Source organism: Egretta garzetta, unplaced genomic scaffold, assembly GCF_000687185.1.
Source record: "Egretta garzetta isolate BGI_Z169 unplaced genomic scaffold, ASM68718v1 scaffold293, whole genome shotgun sequence".
In the NCBI taxonomy this organism is placed as follows: Eukaryota; Metazoa; Chordata; class Aves; order Pelecaniformes; family Ardeidae; genus Egretta; species Egretta garzetta.
The window spans coordinates 2666507-2678785 of NW_009259318.1; positions in this window are offsets into that span (position 1 = coordinate 2666507).

Below are 12279 nucleotides of genomic sequence, written 5' to 3' on the forward strand. Positions count from 1 at the left end.
ATGGAAACTTCAGTAGGTGACACATCATTAGGTACTCTTGCATTGCTTGGATAACTTCTCCCCTCTCCCACCACAAAGATGCCTCACATGGCTCTGTTTCCAAAAAACATCTGCATTAATTTTACTTCTGCCTTATACCCATAGATAATTGCAGTTAAGGGGGAGACCAGCTTCATAACTTCACGGCCACTGGCTGAAGAAAACAACAGAAAAAAAAATATGATTTTTTTTAAAGTGAACATACCAGTCCTGTTTCCTATCCCTTTTGCTACCACCCACATGTTAATCACAGCAGCTGCTATGGGGGCAACCTGAATAAAAGGGATTGTTTCACGGAGATATCTGTACTTTTGTAAAATCCTACTGAATTTCCTCTGTCTCACTCCTTTAACATCAGCAACATCAGAAAAATGCAAGTGTGGAAAAATAAATTACAAATCCTGGGAATTTTAAGATAGTTCTTGTAATTGTTGCTCCATTCTGTAGTTGCCAAGCTTTTCTTTTTTATTCTTCTTTCCTTTTAAGTGCCATCTTTTTCCATTGCCAAAGTACAGCCATCATATAATATAAAACAGATGTATTTCTGCTCTCTACCCAGTCTTGCAGAAAACTACCTCCAAGAAAGCACTAAAAGTAGGAAAACTTGAGAAAAACTTACCCATCCTCCCCCATTCACTTCTCCAAAGTGTGAAATTCAACGCTTCATTATGTCCAGTTAATTACTACAGCCACAAAGCACATGCATATCATTTCCTTTTCAGATGAAAAATATTATACATGATGAAACATAGCACAACTTTGGGGTTGCATTAAAGAAAAAAGGCATGGTTCCTGCACATTTTCAACTTGGCCTCCTTGCACATCCTGACTATTTATAGTATGCAGCTAATGCTTGGATTTATACAACTGAAGTTAACTGCAATATATTCAGAAGACAATTTTGCATCTCAGGATTACCGGCATGTCCCAGCTGGAACTGAAACCTAAAGCTATGGTGGGCAGAGGCAATTTATCTTCTTCAGAAAGGATGATCCTCGGCAGACAGGAGGCCCAAAAAGCGTAAAACAGTCATACAACCAAATACTAAACCCTGGCTCCATACAACTTCATAAGAGTAAGCCTGATTTTGAATGCCTCTGGTCTCCCCCATATCTTTACAGTGTCCATTAAGGACTTGCAATTTTTTCCTAGTTTCTATATGTAGAATTTGTGACAATAGCAAATTTAAGCAGAAGTCCTGTTTTTCTTTAAAATCTTTACACAAGCCATATAAAAGCTGTCTATGGATCCCACGGTTCAGAGACTATGGTTTGAAAGCCACTGCTGCGGACTGTTGGATTTAACTCTGCAAAGCTGAATGCAAGTTTTTTTGAGCTTTCAGTTTTGTAGTAAAATAAATCCTTAAGACCCCTATTTCTGAGACAAGCTACAGCAGCTTTGCCTTCCTAGCTGGGCGGGGGGTGGGGGGAGAGGCTAAAATCTTCCAGAGATTTCATTTTCTCAGATGGTTCAACCCCAATGATTCAACTTGTCTCAGAGACCCTGAAGTAATCAGGACTTATCCTGATTTTTTCTGATCTACAAATAAATGTAAGGTATGATTATTTCAGAGGAGGAAAAAAATTGTGACAGAGCTTCAACCTTTGCATTGTATGACCTCTTGAAAGACTGCACTTTTACATTCATGTATGTCTGCCCACTTGATGTTCTACATGGCACATGCACATCTAAACACACCTAAAATGGACAGCATTATGAGTATGGAGGCACTCCAAGAGTTTGGAAGTACTAGAAGGAAAGTTGCTCACACAGCTTTCATTTGCCCTCTTTGCCTCCGCGTTACAGTCAGGGCTAGGATTACACAATCAGATGTTACAGTTCTTATTTCTGCCACCTATTTTCTCTTCCCTCTCCATCCCCCCTACCTCTGCTTCCCCATCCTGCCTCATTCCTTTCACTCTGCTACAGCCAAAATCCAGCTCTTGCCTTTTCATCCGAAGTCAGCTGCCTTGCACCCTCCTTGGCTCACTCCTACCATTTTGGTCACTCTCCCTCTCCTCACTCCTCCTTCATTCTCCATACCCCAAGTACTTTCAGCTCTGTTTCTCCTGGACCCCGCCATCCCCAGCCACACTCCATCTTCCCTCCTCTTTGCACAGCTAATCCCAGACCACACCTCACCCACGTCAGCTTCTTTCACCAGTCTCCTGGCTCATCAAGTCCCTCTTCTGCAACCTGGCTCACAGTCACTGATTTTGTGTTTCTCCAAGCTCTTTGTCCCAGCTTTTCTCCTAGTGGGTTATGCTCTCCCCTCAGCAGCCACACCAGCTTCCTCCTGCTCTCTACTCACCTGCCAGCAGGAAAACCAACTGGAGCAGAGCAGGGAGGCTTCCTCCTCATTGTTGCTTTACATTGCCTTATCCCAGTGCCTTTTCCCAACCTCCTGGCTAATCAGGCATTGTGAGGATAGCCTGCCTTTGCCCTCATAGCCTCTGAACACGAGCCTGCTCAGACAGCAGAGTCTGCACTCCTGTGAGCTGGAGGAGGGTGGGTACCTTTGGTTGTCCAGTAAGGATGTGCACTCAAAGCCCAGTCATGCACAGGAGCTGGACCATGCTTAGTGATGAAGGCTTTTGCTGATAAAGGAGACTCCATTCAATGAGTGCAATTTTTCAGAGGCTTAAAACATGGCCAGGTGTTCTTTAAGGTGATAAAAGAGCATTCTTAATGCAGAGGATGCACTTCCAAATTTCCATTTTTATCCCCTGAGACACAAAGGTGCTAGGGCTTCTCAGAAGAAATTCTAGAATATTTTTAACATGGATAATACAATGTGGTTTCCTTGTTTTGCATTTAAAAATGGTATGACTATTTTGGCTGAATATTTCTAAAAGACCCTTTACAAGTTTGCAGCTTGAGAGGTCAAAGATGAGCCAGAACTACAAAGAAATGAAGCAAGGGTGTTGTACTAGGAGATGGTGGACTACCTCAGAAGTGCACTGAACAGCTGTCCCGCCTCTCAGATCCAGCTAACACATTCAGAAATGTTGTTATTGCCCAAGACCTCCAAAGGAAACCTACATTTGGCACACCACTGCTGCTCTGGTTTTAAAGTAGTCACCATGTTTACTACAGAACTTAAAAGCTGTTAAGAGACATCAAATGATGACAGTTCTTCACAGCAGCTACCCTGTGCTGGACCTCAAAACCAGACCTTTTTAGGCTCTGTGCACTTGGCAGTGGTAGCTCACTAACAGTGAAGTTCCACCCACAGAGTTTGTTTCGTGGTCCTTCATAAATACAGAGACTCATTTGGCTTTCAAGACACATTAGAAAAAAAGCCAGTGTAGTTTACGCCTATGCTATGAAATGACTCTATGCTCTCAAGGAAGGGATTTCAGGCACAGAAACTATTTGGCTTAGTTTTAGGCATTCACCAACTCAACATGTGGACAGCACTATTCCCAATACAATGCACCTACAGTGTAGTAAGCATGCGTGTTCACTTATGAGTAAGTGCTCTTGATCTCCCGAGCCACCACAGAGAATTTGGCTCCCTTGCAGTAATTCAGAAAGTAGGGGAATGCTGGCTGTATTTAGTTACAGTCTTCGAGAGTTTAAAACATTTTGTTATTCGGTCATAATTTACTGCAGAGAAAAGGTGCTGGAATAGTTTCTCTGGAGTCTGAAGGTCCTTATTTAATTACAAAGCAGATACAAGTAGAGGAAGCATGAACTACCTTTCAAGCACCACGCCATGATACCCCCCATAATAAAATGGAAACCGTCAGCATGAGGAGTCAGGTCATGTGAGCAACAAACTCATTAAAAAGTACACATTGTGTGCTCTACTGAGACCACCACCAGTTTCTCTAAGGACTTCAAGAACAAAGCAGGGAAAAAGGCAGGTGCATGCGCCTGCAATTTTAACAAAAGGAGCACTGGAACCCATTGGAGAAGTCATTTTACTTCTTTATCCCAGTTATTATTCAAAATGGGGTCAGACTTGCTCACTTTTCTAAAATGTTCTGAGCTCTATTGAACGCTTCATACAGAAAGGCAAAACGTTATTGTACAGCCTGCACACCCCACCCTCGCCTTCCCTCCCCCGCCTCTGGTTTTTGTTGGGTTTGGGATTTTTTTTTTCATGGTTTCTTATCCCAGTTCTTTCACTCAGGCTATTAATACAGTCATCAGACAGTAAGTCACAGGTTTCAGTATTCTCCCAGATAAAGGTGAGCATGCTTAAAGACAGTTTCTTATCATGCATCCACCACAAAGCCCCTCTAGACATTGACTTCAGTGGAAGTTATGCACACAACTTCCCATACAATTCTTTGAATATATATCCCCTAGAGTCCTCTTTTTTAATTGGTTTCCTGGACTATTCTCCTCACAAATAATATTTTCCTATAGTCAATGTTAACCAATTTACTGTGGAAAATATCTATGATCTAACCCTCTCCATGCCTCTCCTTCAGAATGAGTTAGTGATCCAACAGAGTGGTTTGCAATGCATAGGCCATGACTGCCCTTTTCCAACAGCTGAGTCCTGTTCTCTGACAATGCAGGTGAGCATCGTCTGCGCCTTACTGGGCGCACTGCTACACTACAGTTCATGTTTGGACTTTAGAAAGCACGTTTAAGCCAATGTATGTATTGTGGATAAGCTTCCCTTAAAGAAAACTCCAGAAAATTTGAAGAGATTTTTTTCCCCAGTGGAACTACAAGGTAAGTTTTATGTATGCACTAATGAAAATCTTTCATTAGCAGCAAGATACTGGGATGGCCTTTCTTGCCATGACTCTGCATGTGCAAGCATGTTAGAAGCGGGAGGGATTTGTGTGGATTAATGCCATTAGAGCTACATTTTATGAGTCTGGATCATGCAAACAGAAAATTACTGCATGACAGAAGGAAAAATATCCTACCTTGTAACCTGAGTTTTCCGATATGTGTATGCAAATTTTCCATTTTGTTGCTACACTGGAGGAGTGGAGAAGACCTACTCTGACACGTTTCAAATTTTCACACTGTTAGTCAAATTTAACTGTGTTCAGAAACCTATCCTTGCCCTCTTTCACCCTCTAGTAGCTGAAAGGACATGGAAACACACAGGCACATCACAGTAAATCACTGAGTGCAGCTAAACTCTGGTCCAAATAAGACCAATTCTTTTCCCAATAGGCAGAAAAAGTGGCTGTATACTACTTTGTCAGTGGTTCAGTCCTGGAACCAGATCAACCCTCAGTGTGAAATGGGAACGGCCCTAAGGCTCCTCTCATCCAGGCCTGGGGCTCATAGGAGTGGTGACCCATCAGCATAAGAACTGGGGGTGTTAGTAACCAATTCCTTGGTCAGGCTTTTAGGCCAGTCTGCTTTTGCAGTGCTGAGACAAAACAAGGAAGATTTAGTACTTTGCTGTACCCACTTAAAATGCCTACACTTTTCAATGCCAGCAGGCAAGAAGTGTCTGTAAATAGGTTCTTTTCCTCTCTACCTTTCACATCGCTCCAGTTCCTGTTCCAATAATAACTAAGTGAGATTTACCAGGAAAGCACATAGACTTACTTAATAAATTTTTCGGAAGGCAAGATGGGCTTATCTTGCTTTTGGGGGTAATGATGAGTCTTCTCATTGTGTAGTGATGACATTCCACTCACAAGTATGAAATCACAAGAGATGAAGGACAAATCTCCTTGTAACTCAGTAACTGTACTGAAAAGTTAGCTTACATGTACCTTGGGTTGACAGGCTTGCTTTACAGCCTCAAGCAGTTTGAGTCCCATACACCAATATAAGTCCTACATGATTGTGCACAATCAATCAGTAAGCAGGGATTGCATGGTCTCCTTGACCACAGGGGAGTTGTTCACGTACACGAGTGCTCGGTATTGTAAGCATGGGTCACAGAGAGGCCCTACACATTTGCTGGATACAGAATCTATGAGCTGCACACAGCAAAAGCATGACAACTCACAGACTCTGCAAAGCTGATGCACTCCTGGGAAGAGCAGGGGCAGAGCCAGCAGCAGTGGCTGGGAAGACCTGAAGGCTCGCCTCTCAGTACAGCTGGGCAGCACAGGACAGCATCACTGACAATCACTTGGGTGACAGTCAGTGAGGAATGGGTATAATACAAAGACTTGACTAAACTTTGGGGTTTTTTTAAGTGTGAAGATACAGAGAGGCTGTTCTTTAAAAAGCCTCTTCTCAAGTAGCCTGGCTGTTGTGCAATGGCTACAGGAAGTTCCTTACAGGACAGAGTAGTTTTGTTTATATTTGAAACACCAGATCATGAAATAAGATGCAGAAAATGCTATCTAAGTTAATGAAATGCAGCTGACATCCACTAATTTTTTTATTTTTTTTTTTTACATTGCACTTATTCTCACGTCAGGACTCCGTAGGGCTAAGCAGATCCAGAGCTCTCAGTTTGCTCAGTTTCAGAGGCTCATTTTGGCAGGAGAACGAAAACTTTAAATAAATATATCATAATCACTATGACTGTATTTGAGTTATTCAGATAATGATAAGATGACATGGGGTAAATACTTGGAGTCAAGAGCAGCTCTAATGACAGATGATCTGTCATTTATATTTAATCCATTTAAGAGATGTTTTTATCAGGCAAAGATCAACCCACTGGGACCATTAATAGTTACACTTATAAAAAAAGCCAGCAGCCAGAGACCAACAGAGACAGACATAACAAGAATTAGTCTCATAGTCCAAAATCACCAGTAAATTTAGAACACACTTACATGAACAATTTGCTGCGCATGTTGTTATATAAAGAGCATTGTAGTAAGAGCATATGCATGCATAATAAAAAACCACTACAAGGATCTAATTAAAATTCTCTGAAAAAAAGAGCTCAGGAAAATGTGTGGCTCATCCTAGGTGGACTTTAACACACTAAGAGGAAAGAGAGCACACTGGCAAGTCGCCTGAAACTGGGAAAGAGCCGTTCGCGATCCAGTCTTATTGGTCAGAGCCTAGGTAGGATTATAAGGAACAATCTACAGTGGTATATACAGTGTCTGTTAGGTATTGTGAAAGGAATGCTTGTCTGTGTGAGCTATAAACACCCTGCAGAGCTTTTGTTGATGTTAGCAGGAGCCACCCCCGGGACCAGCGCAGAGGCACCAGTTGTGCTGCAGGCTGCGCTCACCCGCTCATCATCTGCCTCATGTGCACAGGCGGACTCAGCTTGTCCAAGGGCAGGCTCTTCATCCAACTGCGAAAAGAAATAGCAGTAGCTAGCGCATAATCCAGAGGTTGATCTCACACTGGATTCTTGGGAGTCATCCTGCACTTGACCAATATTTTCCCTTCTGCCACTAGACAGGGCTAGCAAGAATGAGGAAGGTCTCAGAGCAGGTGGGATGCAGAGCTGTCTCAGAACAAAAGTGAGCACCACAGGCACTTCCAAGCAATGAAACCTACATGTAAATTTTCCTGATACTGTCTTCAACAACAGACTAGGAATTCGTTCATGGTCATTTTCTTTAACACCCAGACTTGGGCTTTTTTTTTTGTTGGGCTATATTCAACTGCCCTTGTTCAGGCAGACCTTCCATTGAGTTCACTGGTAGTTTTGCCTGCATAAAAAATATTCCCAAAGGCCCCTCAGAGTTTGACAGTATTTGACTTGTTTTCAGCACAATTCCTCTTCTAGTCTATAATGATCTGTCTCTTTGCACACAGAGGTGCCTCATACCTAGCCTCTGATGCCCTTCCCTTTCATTCCTGTCCTCCAGGACTGTCCCACTGGCCCTCTTTAAAGTACAGATTTATATGCTGTACATATAAGGTGAGCAGGCTTATAGCTTCAGAGCCTCTGGCACAAGGTACAAAGTAATAGCAACAAAAACACTGACATATGCAGCTGTTTCTTTAAATAAGGGAAGGCCAAGCAAGGTGACTGCTGCCAGCCAAGTCTGAATGTATAAAGAGAACCACTTCCAGAAAGAGGGCTCACAAAGTTCTTGAAAGTGGGACCACCTCAGAGATGAAGTTAGTCCCTTCCCCTCCCCCCGTCTTCCCTGACCTGCTTCAAACTTGAGCAAATCAGTTTTTCCAAGCCTCTCACCCCCCTCCCTCCCCTTGAGCAGTCTGATTTTTCTATGTGAACATTTTGGCAGATCTCAGAACAGTTTTACTCATTCATTTAATAGTCACAAATAATGGTTCTTTTTCACCAGCTAATTATTTCACCAGTCTCACAGATGCATGCCTTTCCCGCACGTTCAGCGAGGAGGAATCTGGTGCCCACATGAGCAACAACAATAATCGGATTAAAAACCTGATGTGTTCTCGTTTCTTCCCTTCAACAGGTTTTGCTCTGTGGATGTTTAAAAGAAAAGAAAAAAAAAGGAAATAATTAGTCCAATTTCTTTAGAAGGATGCGGCATGCAGGACATAAATGAAGAGAACCGCTGGAGGTCACTGTGACAGAAAAGGAGAATGAGTCAGATGAAAGCAGGACCTCCAATGCACCAGCCACCCGTCTGAGGTGGTGGTGGTGGCGGCGGGGGCTGAAAGGGCAAGAGAAGAGACTGCATCTCCAGTCTGACTTTACTGGAACTTGGAGGCACTGGCTGCAGAAGCAAGGCAGGAGACGAGGCTCGTGTCCACATCAAAACCTTGAATTCTGACCAGGCTTCCCTCCAAAGAATCTCAAACTTTTATCTCCTGTATGTGTTTACCGTCTTCAATCTGACTGTGGAGTGTCCTGCCCCGCTCAGAGCCTCCCCGCTCTGCGCCGTGCTGAATAGGAGCTTTTGTAAAAAACAAAGTTACGTTATATCTTACATACATAATACCATTTTCCTTTCAGAAATACTGTTTTTCCCACCACCGAGGGAACTTTAACCAAAGGCTGCAGACGCTTCGCCTCTGCCCCGGCTGGCAGCAAGGCTTTTGCGCCCCAGCCCTGTACACAGCACATGGGACTCATTCCTAAAAGGAGAATCACACGTCAGTTACAGCGCCACTGGCTCTCCAACATATTTCCAAGAAATGCATAGCTTGAAATCCTTATTCGCTTTATTAATGCGTGTGTAGGAGGGAGGGAAGGAAACGTGGTGGGGACAAGGCAAGAAACATCACGCCTTTCAAATGTAGGGGGTCATTTTCTGCTTTTTCCACCCTTCCCCCCGCCAGCTGTTAAATCCCACATTTCTCCGGCGATGCCTGCTGCCTTTGCGACAGAGGTATGCGCAGCAATCATCACTTGCAATGGCTGAAATCACTTGGCTGGACTCACAGGAGAAGAGGTTTGCAAGTTCATTTGGAATAAGAATCCCAAAAGCTATACAAGGTTTGTTGGGTTTTTTTTTTTTTGCCCTTCAGAGGCCCCCTCTTCAGCCTGCAGATTCCTTTCCATCCCATAGTCTCTCTCTCAGACAAACTTCTGCTGTGCCCTTAATCCACACCGTTGCCCTCCACAGGTTTCTGGTAACTTCATATTCAGCACAGAATTCCACCCTTCCCCCCGCCAGCTGTTAAATCCCACATTTCTCCGGCGATGCCTGCTGCCTTTGCGACAGAGGTATGCGCAGCAATCATCACTTGCAATGGCTGAAATCACTTGGCTGGACTCACAGGAGAAGAGGTTTGCAAGTTCATTTGGAATAAGAATCCCAAAAGCTATACAAGGTTTGTTGGGTTTTTTTTTTTTGCCCTTCAGAGGCCCCCTCTTCAGCCTGCAGATTCCTTTCCATCCCATAGTCTCTCTCTCAGACAAACTTCTGCTGTGCCCTTAATCCACACCGTTGCCCTCCACAGGTTTCTGGTAACTTCATATTCAGCACAGAATACCTTATGAAAGCAGGAGAAAAGTGAAATATCTGCTGTCAAATAAAAGAACAAAAATGAAGCTGTAAACACTACATCTTGCGAATGATGTCCCTTCAAGAGCAGCTTTCCTTTCTGCCTTGTTTTTTGTGTATGTCTGCATGTATTTTTGACTAATAACTATGCATGCATGCACATGCACGTAGGAGTGTGTGTGGAAGTGAGAGCCAGAGAGAATATAAAGGGTATTTGGGGATTCTTTGGTTTTGGACTCTCACACACAGTTGGGGGAGGCAAGTTATAAACATATAGGTAGATCCAAGAACGAATTCTTTAATATTTGCAGATCTTGATGGCTGCCAAATGCTAGCATTTCAGGGATGCATATTCACATGCAGCTGGCGACACGCGTTGGAAGATACTCAGCACTTTGCCATTTAGGTTCCAGACTTGAAATATCTCAGCAGACCCATATGTGTATCTTAACACCAAGTAGGGAATGTTTCCCCTTATTCTCCATACTCATTAACTAACAAGCAAGCAAAATGGTTTGCTGAGAATAGGAGAATGGAAATAAATCCTTTAGTAGAAATCCCGGCCTTTTAGAAAGGGCGGATTAGCCTTCCCAGGGCCTCCAAGTCAACCTGTTCACTCCCTAACCTGGAGAAAGACACCCAAGCTTATTAGGCTCAATAAAAATCAACCTGCAGTCATCCCCCTTTGGGACACCTCACCTTCATGATACTTTCTAGGCATTTGTGCTAAGCAGTTCATTGCAGCTGGACTTTTTATTTAATCTCATTTTCTTAAGGCTATCACACAGCTCCAACATTCCCCAGCTTGTTTACTGCTAGTCTCACCAGTGAGCTGGGTGCCAGTTTTATTTAATTTGTTTTTCCAGTGGCAGCAACAATCTGTGTGGAAAGCATAAACAGAGGGAAAGAATCTGGAATCAGCAAATGGTGTGCACAGCTGCACACCATAATTTCTGCTAGTGAAAGTTTTAATTCAGTTCATCAGAAGAAGAGCAGAAGAGTTGGAGGCAAAGAAGAGGTGGAGTAGCGGAAGAAATATAGCAAGAGGAAATAGTAAAATCCAGGGCAGCTGGAGAATCTTGGAGTCATCATAATTAAGGCCCAACAGGTTACAATTTCTCCAAAAAAGAAGTCAAAACCAGAAACCAGCCAACAGGTCTTCAGGAGGGATTGCTCAAAGATGTGATTCTAAAATACATTGTAATGGAAACAGGAAAATTGCATTCTGCCTTCATTTCTCTTGCAGGTAAGAACATTTCACCAAGACACAAAATGAGGGGAAAAAAGTCATGAGGAAGAAAACTACAGCAATCCAAAAAAGGAAGTAAATAAATTTTAAAAACCCAGAAGTTAAGAAGCATTACTGTTGGAGGTGAAATGTCCAAAATGACATTTCAAACCCCTCTTTAATAAGAATATGACAAGTAAATGGTAAAGTTGGAAACCCTGGCAAAAAGCAAGTGTAAATATAAAAATGACAAGAAAACATACCCATCACCTGTTCCTCGAAGGCACCACACAGCAGCCATTATTGGTTGTAGAAGCAAGTTAGCTAGTGAACAGACTGAACTGCTAATATTTATACTTTGAAATAATTAGGAGAGGTAATGGAAAACAGTATAAAATCAATAGTGCTATTTAAACAGAGAGGAAGGAAGGAAGAAAACTCGCCAATTAACAGACAGGAAATACAATTTCAGCCTGCAATTAGTACAGAACTGCAAATGCTCAGAAAAGCATCCTCTGCATATAAAGGCTGGTAGGCGAGTCAGGAGCGAAAAGTATGGCTCCTCGTTTGTTTCTGGTTAAGTATCTTCTGACGTGAGGTCTTTCCCTTTAAAGGGAAAGCAGTTTTTGTACTTTCTAGACCATCATATTTTAATCAACCTTTCAATCCAGAAGGGTTCTGTCACTTGCCTTGCTGAAAGCTTGTTGTAGACCACATTCATGCCTCCATGGCCATAACTGCCTTTTATGCCCCTACTCACAAGATACTATTAACTGGCCCGCATTCAGAGGCCGGGGATGATCATGACTATTGCTATTATTGTTATGACTGAGCTCAACAGAATAATCTGGTCCTCCATGAGCTTGGATGATTCCTCTCCCCACCCCAGCAGATCTATTTCACAAGAGCATGTAGGCTTTCCTTTGACCACCTGTCTTCTAATTTTTTTAATGTATGTGTTTTTGTGAGCTTAGGGAGGCTTCTACAATGCTTTGGGCTGCATTTGAATGCCCATTACATCTAAATGTTGTTTCTGGGTAAGATCTAGTCATGTCACTGCTTCCAGATGAGAAGTTCAAAACAAAAGCTGTTAGACCAAGCTGGAGAATGCACAGGTGGAAAGATTCGGAGTTACTACCAGGAGCCATGTTTCATCCTTCCTTTTGAAGAGACTGCACTTCTGTTTGGTTCAAGGAGCCAACAGCAGCAGCCCTG